Source organism: Pygocentrus nattereri, chromosome 14, assembly GCF_015220715.1.
Source record: "Pygocentrus nattereri isolate fPygNat1 chromosome 14, fPygNat1.pri, whole genome shotgun sequence".
Classification (NCBI taxonomy): Eukaryota; Metazoa; Chordata; class Actinopteri; order Characiformes; family Serrasalmidae; genus Pygocentrus; species Pygocentrus nattereri.
In genome coordinates, this window is record NC_051224.1 from 5,294,921 (window position 1) to 5,309,050 (window position 14,130).

The 14,130-nt window shown below is 41.0% G+C and overlaps 1 protein-coding gene across 3 annotated transcripts in view; it reads left to right on the plus strand.

The window, feature by feature from the left end:
* The first annotated feature begins 9,759 nt into the window (after window positions 1-9,759).
* Window positions 9,760-14,130, plus strand: part of LOC108415443 (paralemmin-1-like) — a 42,458-nt gene continuing 38,087 nt past the window's right edge. For all 3 annotated transcript variants that reach the window (XM_037544591.1, XM_037544592.1, XM_037544593.1), the window contains exon 1: window positions 9,760-9,905. The gene's annotated coding sequence lies outside the window, so the exon portion shown is untranslated. The remainder of the gene's footprint in view (window positions 9,906-14,130) is intronic.

The following is a 14,130-nucleotide window of genomic DNA, read 5'->3' on the forward strand; positions in this document are numbered from 1 at the left end:
TGAATTGACTTGATTCCATTGGTTTCAACATGAATAAAATGTATTAGATGCACTATTGTTCAAAAGGCTGAGTCCACCATTCATTTATGTAATTTCTAGTCAAAATGGCTATTTACTATAGGTTATTCCTTTTTCAGGAGATTAGATGAAAGATCACCCACTTACTTAAGGAAAGTCAGAGGAAAATAAGTGCAAAAATAAGTAAAATAAAGCAAAAAACATTTATTTTAGGCTATTTTTATTATTATTAAAAGACACAGAGAAAATGGGACTCCTAACAACCATGCCAAGATAAGAAGCCAACACAAGACCACCCCAGAGTCCAGACCTCAACATCACTGAATGTGTTTGGGATTACTTGGATTGTGATGAGCAGAAAATGCAAACAAAAGACTGAACTTTGGAAATGTGGAACAAACATCCTTGCAGGTTTCTCTGAAAAAATGAAAGCTAACAAATAAACAAACAAATAAACAAAAAAAACAGAAGTTGTAATAAAGGCAAAATTTAGACATGAAAATATTGATATTACATTTTACACTAACCCCCTGCCCCCCACCCCCCCACCACCCCCAATACACATTTGAACAGAGATTCACATCCCCCTGTAGTGAATGTGGGTTAAAGATATATCAGTATTGATCTGCTACTGGTCACCAAGCTGAGCAAGGATTATGTCTGATAAGACTGTGTGTGTGTGTGTGTGTGTGTGTGTGTGTGTGTGTGTGTGAGTGTGTGAGAGAGAGAGAGAGAGAGAGAGAGAGAGAGAGAGAGAGAGAGAGAGAGAGAGAGAGAGAGACACAGAGAAACAATAATGCATTCAATGTTTACGAAATTGAAAAGCATGCCTGAGCAGATTTACTGTCGTAATGCATTTCACATTTTTCAGCCATTATAATTCTCCACCAGGTGAGACAGTTATGCCTTTTTACCAAACATGTGACATTCCAGCAAAAGCAGAGGATGCAAAAGCAATGTATCTGAGTGTAACTGAAAGCTTTGTCTTCTCCAGTACTGATTCCAGCCTTTTATTTGTTGGCAATGTGGTTTCCAGTCATCAGGTCTCTAACGCCATCTGGATGTGGTGCATTTTGGCTGTGAAATTAAGTGTAGTGACTCTGATAGCACACACCGTGTGTGACTGAAGATGGCTGATCTCTCAGTAGTAAGTCCAACTTGCTTTGCATTGATCTGATTCAACAGAACAACATGATTTTTGAAACACCTCCATGTTTACAAAACACACTGGGTGACACCAGCTCAGGGGCCTGAAGCACGTTTAAAAGATTTGACTAAATTTCAGCTACACAAAGCCTTACAAACAGGGCAGTGGTTAGCTCATTTTACAGAAGCAGTTAACTACTTTCTCTGTTAGCCCAGGTAAGATTAAGATTAGATGGCCCTTATTAGTCCCACAACAGGGGAATTTCACCTCCGCATTTAACCCATCCGTGAAGTGAAAAACCACATACACACTAGTGAGCACACATACACTAGGGGGCAGTGAGCACACTTGCCAGGAGTGGTGGGCAGCCCTATCCACAGTGCCCGGGGAGCAGCTGTGGGTTAGGTGCCTTGCTCAAGGACACCTCAGTCATGTACTGTCGGCTCTTGGGATCGTACCGGCGACCTTCCAGTCATAGCGACCTAACCTTCAGCCCATGACTGCCCCTAAGATACTCAAACTATGCGTGCTTACACATGGATGTGTGAGGACCTGAGGACTCTAGTGTATTTTTGTCAAAGTAAAGAATAGAACTATGGAGAAAGTAGCAGCAGTTATAATAGCAGTATTGTTTGTGTTAGACCTTGGCATAATCATTGCTTTACATTCTTAATATCACTTCCCCAATTGGTCCAAAATCTATTTATGATCCAAAATTCCAAACTTATCTAGTTCTGGAGCAAGCCAGGTGTGCAGTATAAGTTGATACAGTCATGTGTCCTGATTCACCATTGTGAGAATCCACAATTAGATCAAGCTAAAAATGTAATTACATTTCTTATATCTAAGTAAATCAGATGTTGATCATTTTTAATCATTTTGAGAATGAGGGATCAGAAAATGCAGGCAAATCCATCAACCAGTCATATAAACACATAAAGGAAAGCGAAAATCAAAAATCTGAAAGACAGCTGGAAACCATGACAACCACAAGAACACTAGAGCCAAACGAACACAACAAGAAATCTACCCATTTGTTTGTGTTTACCTAAAAGAATCGGCTGTAAGAGCCTACCTGGTTGCAAACGCCACATCACTAGTGCAAGTCCAAGTTATTCACATCTAGGCCATACTCCAGATTGCAGTCGAGGCCTTTGGAATGATACGGTAATGGAATCTCACCCAGTCAGAAGGTTAAAGGGAGATAATTGAAGCTCATACCAGAAGTTCAGCTGCAGTGGTTTTCAATTCTCTCGCTGTAGCTCTGCCCTATGCTGTGTCGATCTGTATTAATTCATCATTAGCAAGAGGCTAAATGGCCATCAGTGATGCAGGAGCATGTAAGCTGGATGCAGAATGAGACGGGAGCATTTTTTAAACATGGGCTTAAGAGCTTTCACTAGTTTATCATTTCCCTATATCCACACACTCACTGGTATTCGGTACACCTTTAGTCATGTGCAAATGTTTTAACATCACTGGTCAAATATTTTGTTGATTTTTGAAGTGAAAAGAAGGAAACACAAGCACTGCAGCAAACTGTAATGAATACTTGCTGATTTTACCTAGAGATGGATGATTCAGTGTTTTTGGCGATCGTTTTTTAGCGTGATCTGCCAATAGCCGATACGGATCAAGGGTGGGGCTGGACCAACTACATGGTGCAGACCCTGGGTACATCCTATTCTACAAAAAAAGACAACCAAACAGGCAGGTCCACTTTTTACTACAGCTATAGCTACATAACAAACAGTTCTACAGGCATTTCCTCAGTGTGGGCATCTGAGGCTCTGTTTCTGTTTGTTCGGTTAAATACACTAACTGTAACATACTCACCGTCATTCATAGCCTTTCACCTTTCATCTGCCATATATTGTCTTTAACCACTGCATTTTTTCTCAGTGTTTGCTTGCCGTATCGGCTTTGGTGCTCTGCTACAAGAGTTCTGCTGCCATCCTATTGCATGTTTGTTTGGGCTCTGTGTAAATTAGCCTGCAGTCCTGTAGTCAAAAGGCCTGTTTTTCTATCGAGCGTTGAAATAAGGAATTGCAGGGTTCTGTGACCAAGGAGCCTCACATGGTGATTTGACAGTCCTTATATATGGGTCATATGTTTTACCTCACTGATCAGCTTTCAGGATCGTTAAGTTAGAGAAATATCAGCTGACACATATCTGGGCTGAAAATCGTCCCATACCAATACATAGCCGAGCGATCATTTCATGTCTAATTTTAATGTATTAGAAAAAATTAATTATAAGCCTAAAATGTTCCAGAACATTCGCCACAGTTTGTTTTTATTTCACCCAAATATGTTAAATCCAGGAAATTAGCAGTAAATCATTTTCACCTAGAAAACCAACAAAAAATGTTATTTAACCAGGGGTGCCCAAACTTTTGCATACAACTGTACTTTGTATCTACACTCATTGTCCATTTTATCAGTACTACGTATTGTAGTCCATATGCACCTGGACATAATTTGACAGCCCCCCTTTGCCCTGTTCATCAATGGTCAGGACCAGCACAGAGCAGGTATTTTTTGAGGAGTGGATCATTCTCAGCACTGCAATGACACTGACTTGTTATAGCAGTGCTACAGGAGTTTTTCAAGCAACTCTGTGTCACTGCTGGACCGAGAATAAGCCGCCAACCAAAAATATCCAGCCAAATATCCTTGCAGGGGTATAGTGACTGTTGAACTAGATGATGACTAACACATACTGTGCAGAAGCAGATGAGCCATCATCTCTGACTTTACATCTAACAAAGTTGTTGTGTCAAATACAGTAACACACAGTAAATATACGCAGTCTAGTTTAAAAACAACAACATTGCTGTGTCTGATCCACCTCAACCTGCTCAGCAGTGGTACTGTAGGGGCTCCTGACTATTGCTGGAGGGGGTAAAGCGGGCTGATTATTCAGAGAAACAGGTTGACTACAGCCTGTAACTGTACAATGACAGAGTGCACTTAAATGAAAAATGGACCAGATAAAATGGACAATGAGTATAGGTCCAATAGAGTAGCCAATGAGTGTATGGAGGTATATATTTATTACACAACACATTCAGCTGCATGAAATTGATCCGCCCTCTCTCCAGCCACAAATCTGACCTGTCGTACCAAGTGTCTGGACAATCTCCATTCAACCCAACTGTAGTGGACAACTTGGTGTTCTTCCAAAGTTCAAATTAGAATTATTTTGCTTAGGACTATGAAGCTGATAAAGTGACTGTGACAACTAGCACTGAGGGACTAATCATTTGAAATGTTATATAAGTTGATGTCCCACTTATCAAAATTACACTTCACAATCCATTACTTAGATCAGTGCTGTTCATACACCTACAGAAGCTCACTTCATGAGGATACACATTTATGGCCCAATCCCATTTCTACCACTTAGCCCTGCCCCTTTGTTTTGCATGTTCATGTCTAGGGATATGGTGTCCCAAGTTTTGTTGAGACAGAGGGGCAGGGTGAGCTGTTAGGGCTATATGGCCCTCCAAAAAGAGGTTTTTCTGAGGCACACTCCAAACAAAGTGTTATAAGAAAAAAAGAAAAAACGGCAAGATGCTGTGCCAGTGACCAAAGAAACCCACAAATGTAAGTATTTTCTCCATTAAAAACGACAGTGACCATTGGATTATCTTAGTTTAGTGTTGTTTCAGTGTATTATGGTCCTTTTCTTCATAACAAGATGAAAAAGAAACGCTTGTAGTATGCTCATATCTTGGCGGCTAGCTAGCTATATTCCCTGCTCCACCTTGAATGCTGCAGCAGTTCTGATGCCTTGTGGTGCCAGAATGTAACTGCTGCACCATTTAAGGTGGAATGGGAAAAAATCAAACAAGAAGCTGGCGAATAGCTGACTTCAGCTTTATATCACTGAAGAATTAGGGGTGGGTGATAATAAATAGCGAGGTTGCTGAACTTTACCCTCCTCTGCTATCACTACAGACGGGCAGGGTTGCCCACAGTGCACTGATGGTAGCCTTTTAATGAAGTAATGTTCTTTTTTATTTGAGGGTTGTCCCATATTATAGGGGAAGATTTTAACCACTACCCCCTGTTCCTCAGGGGTAAGATGACCCTTGAAAACAAGGGGTAGAGGTAAAAATAAGAAATGGGATTGGGCCATTTACCTCTAGGTCGCCAATGGCTACCCTTCTGCTGCAGAGTGAAAACTATGAAATTGAAAACTAGCCAGGAAGCTGATCATGGAGTAGTGCAGGTAAAAAGCAGACCCATGAGAATCTCTCATTTCATGCTGGAAGTGCTTTTACCTTCCAGCTATAATTACAAGCTTTGATTGTCAGGAGGCCCCTAACTGACCAGATGAATATAGCAAGCAGACACAATAATAAAATGTCCAAATAACATCTACCAAAGACTCTGCAACTTCATAACGGTGTGCAAAGGTGGTCCACTGTGTAAACTACCCTTGTGCCTGTAGGGCCCTACATTGCAGTGGTTTGTGTGTGTTATTATATAGCATTGTTCTACAGCATATTACATTGCACTCCCCTGAGTCTCTTTCAGCTTCCAGTCAGCCAGCACTACTGACAGACCATTACGGGAGGTGGGGGGGTGTCTGGGCAAAGGGGCGTAGGATGTGAATTTATGTTACTACGGCAACCTTGCATCCTCAGTGGCTGATGCAAGCTATGGGGCATGGAGACACGAATGAAACACAATCATGGAAATCTCACTGAAGACCCTTTACACAAATACACAGACCCTTTTCCAGCATCAGACATCGGAGGATGATTTCACATTTTGGCATAATTTGTGGCAATACATCGCCCACTGTGGCTCCATTTGTGCTATTCAGTGACACAGATTCATTAGCAGCAATAGCCTCTGAACATGCACTTCTACAGTTCACTGGTCTAGATATAATCAGCCTGAAAAGCCTCTCCAACCATGCTCATTTTAGACATGAATATGCTGTCAACTAAGCAGACAGCTTTGGTGGAATGAAAACTAAATGAGTAAGATGGATGTGTTTTCAAACGCGTGCACACCCTCTTGATTTTTCATACACACAGACACACTCACAGTCAATCGGTCCAAACTAAAGAAATGGCTCAATGGAAATGAGTCTCCACCTCCTCTTGCAGGCTTATTTTATCTGTGGGAGAAGATTTCTTATACAGCATGTTTGTAGAGATTTGAAGATTTGCTTTACCCACCAGCCACTGTGAACTACCATGGCTGTAATCTAACTATAGCTACAGATACAGTAGATCAGAATTAAGAAATTAATGGAACTATCAAACAAATCCACTGAAAATACAGATTTAACAACTTTGCCAACACCTCACAATAACGTAATGCTATCACAACGTAATTGTACTGTTAAATGTAAATTTAGTTTATTTAATTGAACATAAAATATTTATTTAACACTACATATTTATATTACTACTACTACTACTACTACTACTACTACTACTACTACTACTACTACTACTACTACTACTACTATTATTATTATTATAATAACTAGAATTCCTGAGGGAAACTCAGAATGGTTGCACAGCTTAAATGGTTCCTACCACCTTAAATCTGCTACTCTAAATCCAGTGTTACCTTAAATACACTGCTACCTTAAACCTCCTGGTACCTTAAAAGTGTGTGTGCATTTGTGTAGTGTGTTCAGTGTGTGTGTGTGTGTGTGTGTGGTGTTGAGTGTGTTTGTGGAGGGTATGGTGTGTTGAGTGTGTGTTAGTGCATTTTTATCAAGGTGACATGAGAAAGGTGCCCGACCTTTTGCACTCCATTCATTCCTATATGAAAAAATTCCACAAAATTCCATTGCTATGGAAACTGTGCATCCAATCAAAAAGCTGTATATATGCCCAAATCACACAAGGCTGTGTGGTTTCTTTAGGCTGTTTTTATTACCTTGCATTTATGACTGATGTATATAAATACCAGCTCCTAGTTGCCCCCAAGTAACTTGACTTTGATCACTAATAAATGCAACTTTTGTGCACAAACTTTTCATCCAGGAAAGAGGCTATGTGTCAGCATACAACGCCTCTGACCTATGTAGGCATAGCTAGCCTCGCCTAATGCAATGCAAATAGAAATGTCGAGCATGCACTTTTGCATGCAACACATCCTAAATTATTCAACCTCATTTGATTCATTTGCCAGATTCAACCAGGCACTGTGTGACCATTCCCACTCTCGAGCAAGACCCTGATCAAAGCTACAATGGTTTGCATTACGTGGGAGTTTTGTTGTAGCAGCAGTGGACGAAAATTGGCCATGATGTTCAATCAATAGAGAACGACTCATTTAATTATAGCCTGCTTGTTTTTCTCCATAAAATCTTCAAGGGCCTCTTGTTCCAACATGAATGCTATGAATATATATATATTTTCTTTTCTTATGCCCAAGGGAAATGATGCATGCTATTTTCTATGAAGAACACCAGATGGGGAACTGAGGCATAATGCACAGAGACATTATTTTAATAATATGCAAATCTATGTTTACTGTGGTTCATGAAAATTCATGATGCAGCAAAGTCGCAAGGGTCAGGACAGACAAAAACACTGGAGACAGGTTGTGCACCTGCACAGGCAGGTTTTCACCAGTCATTTCCTCCACCTGGGGGTGTAAGTGTACTTGAAGGACTGGTTGTCTTTGGAATACAAGATTAGGCTTAGTGTAACAGATTCAGTGGAAAGCTATGATGGCTGTAGTCAAACAGTGTTTTGGGCCAAGTTTCACTCTCAGAAACAAAGGTACGACACTGTCACTGTCTTGTCACTGTGGTGGTACCCTCAGGGGTACATCCCAGTACCTTTAGTCAGGGAACATAATTGCACCAGAATCCATTGAAATTATATTTTCTAAGTTGTTTTGACTCCACACGCCCCGTCTCGTCTCCAGGGTTTTTATTTTAATGTTCTGATTTAAAACCTTAGTTTATAAAAAGATACAAATATCTACTTTTCAACTAGGAAAAACTCATGTAATGTACACCATTGGACCTTAAAACCACTGTTGTACCTTTGAGGATACACGTACATTGTTTGCACCTTGATGAATGAATCGTGTACCTGCATGGTACCTTTATTTCTAACAGTGGTTGACTGCAGTCTCACAGATGTGCTTCAGAGAGAAGGCCCAGTGCCCCATTCTCACCTAGTACTAATATACGACCTGGACGATCCAATTATAAGTGGACAAATGCAGGTATGAACAGGGTCCACTGTAGTAAGGACGCATAACGGAGTTATGGAATAATGAAAATTTGAGGGTGAAGACCATGCCAGAGACCCCTCCAATCCATCCAGTCTTCCTTCCTGTAAATTCTCATCTATGCCTTCTTTTTCCCACAATGACGTTTTCACAACATATTTTTGTCTGAAAACATATACAGCACCACACTTCATTGAAGACGCATTTGAAATCCATGGAAATGCCAGATGGAGCTGGCTGTCCGCTTGTGATCAGATCACTCAAGGCCTGTGGTAAGGGCCCAAGTGGCTCGCTCCTCAACAAACACTGAGTATAAAGATCCCCTGAATAGACTTACAGTTGGAATTGTCTCCCACATTCTGTGCCCAGTCTATATATTCCTATAAGTACCATGTACTGCCTGTGTTTTTGTATTTATTGTCTTTTGTATATATTGCACTGTACTGTCTGCACTTTGTATATGTTTTGCCCTTGTGTTCCTGTCTTGCATCACGGTCCTGGAGGAATGTTGTTTTGTTTCAATGTCTACTTGTATACAGTTGAAATTACAATAAAGCCTCTTGAACTTGAACTCTTGAACCTGAGGTCGAGCCCCCGCTGACTGTATGTGACTGCTGGTCCACCCTCAAACCAGCCAGATTATTGTCCTGCGTGCAATGTCTAGCTAGTTTTTAACATCTCAAATATATTTCATCAAAGCCTTTTATTTTGGAAATTAAATAAGACAAATATTAGAAACAACTGAGAGAAAATCTATTTTCTGTCAATTGTTTGTAATATTTGTCTTAGTCATGTGTATATAATAGGCGTAATACAAAACGTTATAATATTGTTGAAAATGTTTTTATTAAAGCTTTATTTATGACATTTAATAATGTATGAAATGATTTACTAAATGAGTAAACAATGGATAACAAAGGAAATGTGGCTCTTAATCACCAGAGCTCCATCCAGAAAAGGCTGAGCGAAAAACAGTGGGCCACCAACTTTGCCATCAGGTGGCCAAAAGTGGGTCTGGGTCCTCTTACATCTGGGCTGATACTGATAAAGTACTGATAAAGATGACAAATAATGGCCTCTGAATCAACTATCATAAAGATAAGGACTAGATATGGTGATATGGATTAAACAGTTCATACAGTTAATGGGTTTTTTTTATTATTAATGCTTATCATTATGCTAAAATGATACACTCTCGTCACGAAATGACCAAAAAACCCAGCTTACCTTCTTTTTTATTAGACGTGTTCACTTCTTCTGCCCACGGACCTGCTCGTTTCCGAAGGTGAAGGCGCGACGCAGCTGATTGGGCAAGGTGAGTTTGGAGAGGCGAGTGCAGTGGCCAGGGCGTTTGAAACTGGACACTCCCCCCGAGAAATTCAGACTTCCCTGAGCGTTTACTGAGGTAAAGCAGGGTGTTTAACGCCCAAAACGTGGAGAAAGGAGCGAGATATTTCTGAACGCTTCGGGAATTCAGGTTCCGAGACCAAACTGGACTAAACCACACAGACTACAGGTAAGACCGCAGTCTGTGTCCTCAGGTTTGTTGTTTTCTCTATAAGGTGCCTCAGTTGGTGATTTAACGTCGTATTTCTCTCATTTGTCTTAATATCGGAAGGTATAAACTGGTTTGTACGGGATAATTAGCCTGTTGCTAATGTTCTGAACTTTGCTATGCGGGTTGCCAAGGCGGACTTTTTAACCCTTTTTAGCTAAGGCTTTTAAACTCAGCTTACCTCACGCCTCTCAACGGTTAGGCAGTTTGCTTTCCAGTGTGGACGAAATCTGTTATCAGGTATCAGCGGTTTAGCCTGTGTTATTTATTTTTTTATCAGTTAATCCATTCCTTATTATAATAGGTCCACTCAACTCTTACGATAAAATAATCTGTAACAGCATTTGCATTATGTCGAGTTAAGCGGTGGTCAGGTGAATTCAATTGTGGCAGCTTTGAGAAAGCAGGAGATAATTCTCTTCACGGTTATAACACTTAGTACACGTCCTGCTTGGCTTGCAGGAAGACAGGTTAAATATAACCCGCGCCTATGATAATGAATAACGGCGCTGGTTTCGGCTGGAACGGACCTTCCCAACAAACAACCTGCTGCTGAAGGGCAAACTCCTGAACACAGGGATCATTATCAGACCCCTCTCTGAAAGCACAGGTCTGGCCCAAATTGGTTAATCTGACAATTTAATGTCAGATTCTGTGACAGGCCACAAGAATTCAGTTAGGCCCACTGGCTATAGTTCTGCCACATTCCAGGAGTGAGTGGACTAAAAGACGTCCCTCATGCTCCTGTCCAGAGAGTGAAGAGTGAAGAAGTGATTTTGATGTGAAATGGGTCATTGTAGAGAAACTTAACGGCTCTAATTTACACGACTCACAAACAGTTAGGGATATTTGGCTTTCGGGTGAAATTTATGGAAAACATAAAACATTAAAAGTTCACGCTACAGTGATGTTATATCATTAAAGTAGGGCGTTTCAGTAGAAGCATGCGATGGTGATTTCCTCATCTCAAACAATTTATTGAAACAAAAGACAACAGCAGTGGTGGGTATACCCCCCAAAAAATGTCAGTGTCTGAGTAACTTGTCATGCACCCTTGAGCATCAATTACAGCTTGACAACGACGTCTCATGCTGTTCACAAGTCGACTCATTGTCTACCGAGGCATGGCGTCCCACTCTTCTTGAAGGGCGGGCCTCAGGTCATTGAGGTTCTGGGGTACAGAGTTCTCGCCTCTACACGGCGACTCCTATAGGTTGATCCTATAGGTTTTCTATGGGATTCAGGTCTGGAGAAAGTGGAGGCCGCTCCATTTGAGGTACCCCAGTCTCAAGCAGCTGTTCCCTAATGATGTGACCTTGATGAGCTGGAGCATTGTCATCCATGAAGATGAAATGAGGCCAGTGTTGTTCATGCAGAGGCACAAAGCCTGGATTAAGGATGTTATTCAGTAGTATGAGCTTGTCACTGTACCGTTCACAAAGTGTAGGGCGGTTCTGTATTGACTAGACACACCTGCCCACACTGTAACACCACCACCACCTTGCCGTTAAGCTCCTTGTTAGAGAACAGCAAGTTGTGCAAAAAGTACAGGAACATTGAACAGCTGGACATGTGCATTCAAAAGTTTAGAGAAGGTCACATTAATGTTCACCTGTAAAGGTTAGAGTGCATTTTAGGTTCATCCTGAAATTTCACCCGAAAGCCAAATATCCCGAACTTTTCTTCTTTCTTTTCTTTTGATTAAGGGGCTGGGATGAATACCACAACATGTGTTAGACTGAAACCTTTTTAAAACTATTGTGAAATGGTATCTCAGGCATCAGACAGCATTTTTCATGTAACGTCTTTCCGTGACTGAGCTTGTAGCATCATTAAAGGCTTTCGTTGTCTGGTTCCTATCACTCCCAGTGTGAACAATTCCAACTTTTTCTAAAATAGCACATTTGACATCAAACCACTGTAAACCATAGAGCACTTTGTTCACACGTTAAGGATACTATTATGCTGACGTTCTGAAACAGCCTGAGGAATATAAGACTGTGATAGACTAACCATCAGCTAGCATTAAAGCTACATACCTAAATCAAACAACGTTAAATTGTTGGGTAACCTCAGAGTTGCTATTGTGATTTCTGTCATTGAGTGATAAACTGTTATTTAACATTGACAACTTTTAAGATACAGTGAGAGTTTAAACGTTTGTTTTTTGGCCTGAACCATCGTTTTAATCTTTCCATATTCCGACACTTTGTACCAATTAAAATCCAGACCAGCACTGTAGCTTGAGGTGAACACAGTGTCTAATCTCATATGCAGTTACATGAGTCCCTTTGCATGTTCATTCCATATCAGGTCTCTAAGTGCATGTGGAGCTGCACACACATATCTACCCACGCACGCTCCCAATGTAAGGAACCATGCTGGTGCAGGGACAGATGTTCTCCACTCTCTCTCCTTCTTCATGCCACACTCCAGTAACTACAGCAGAGAGAACAGCTCCAAGCAGCTCGATTGCACCTGGGGCAGTTGAGCTTCTCTTTAAAGACCCCTGCATGCAGGAGCACAGGGAGATGAGGAGAAGGCATGAAGGGATGGGCATTGAGCGGGGGAGTCCATATGGACCAAAATCTGTTTCTTGGTTGAGTTGTCACAGTTTTGTTAATGCTCAAGGTGTGGATATTTCAGGGCCGCAACAGTGAGGCGAACCGAATGGGCCGCTGTGTGAGAATGTGAGTGTGTTTAAATGTGTGCTTCACTTGAGTGGGCAGCTCTAAGAGACGGGGCTACTGCAGGCTTCAACTCCGCTAATGTTAGATGTGTGTTAGCTCTACTGCCCTACTTTTCTCAAGGCTTCCCCATTCAGCAAGCTTAGGAAGCACTACAGTGCTTTCATTTGGCATGCAGCAACAGGACATATCTAGGCTTCTACATTCACTCCGGTGATATCAAGTTACGGCTTAACGAGTGCATCGGTGTAAGTTGCCTGAAAATGCTTTTGTTAAGGGATTAAAGGAAATTGTTACGTGTACACGTGACTTGGATATACAATCACTGGCCACTTTATTAGGTGCTATTGCAAAAATATTCAATTGCTTGTCAACACTAATCAACCAATCACATGGCCGCAACTCAATGCATTTAGGCATGTAGAGGTGGTCAAGACAACTTGCTGAAGTGCAGACCGAGCATCAGAACGGGGAAGAAAGGGGATTTAAGGGACTTTGAACGTGGCGTGGTTGTTGGTGCCAGACGGGCTGGTCTGAGTATTTCAGAAACTGCTGATCTACTGGGATTTTCACATGCAGCCATCTCTAGGACAGAGAACGGTCCGAAAAAGAGGAAATATCCAGTGAGCGGTCAGCTGTGTGGATGAAAATGCCTTGTTGATGTGAGAGGTCAGAGGAGAATGGGCAGACTGGTTCCAGATGATAGAAACGCAACAGTAACTCAAATAACCAACCAAAATCTCTGAGGAACGTTTCCAGCACCTTGTTGAAAGTGTGCCACGAAGAATTAAGACAGATCTGAAGGCAAAAGGGGGTCCAACCTTTTACTAGCATTAGGTGTACCTAATAAAGTGGCCAGTGAGTGTACACCACTTTTCAATAGCGTATAAATGTTTACTCTCCAAAAATTTAAACAGAGCAACAAAAAACAGCCCAATTTTAGTTCACAGTGTCTGTGATGTTGTGTAAACTAGCACTGTTACATATTTCAGCCTATTCAGCGTACAGCAGTTTAGTGCTGTCCATTTACAGTGAATATATATGGAGTGTTTCAGCCTGGGCTGCTTTCTGATTGAGACACAAAACAGGGCAGCCACTCGGGACAGAGGTTATTTACATGCACACATACAAGTTTTAGTACCAAAAACAGCCTGTTTAATTCTAAGGGATAAAGAGAAGTTGGAAAATATTAATAAAAAATGACTTTTGGCACATTCAGCCATACATGTCAAAAGTGGACTTCAGCCATTCTAGATATTCATTTTATTTAAAGCTCGTTCTCAGTGTTTTATAGCTGTCTTGGTTTTTAGGAAATCAGCTTCAGCTCCATTCATGTTGAAAAATTTATTTTTACAAATTCAATGTATTAGCGCCATATTATATATGTATGTATGTATCTGCAACAAAATTATCACAACTATAACAGTAATAATGAAAATTGATGCCTTTTGTTTTTAAAACTGCTAGAAGAAAACGCAGATGAGAATTTAGGATTAATT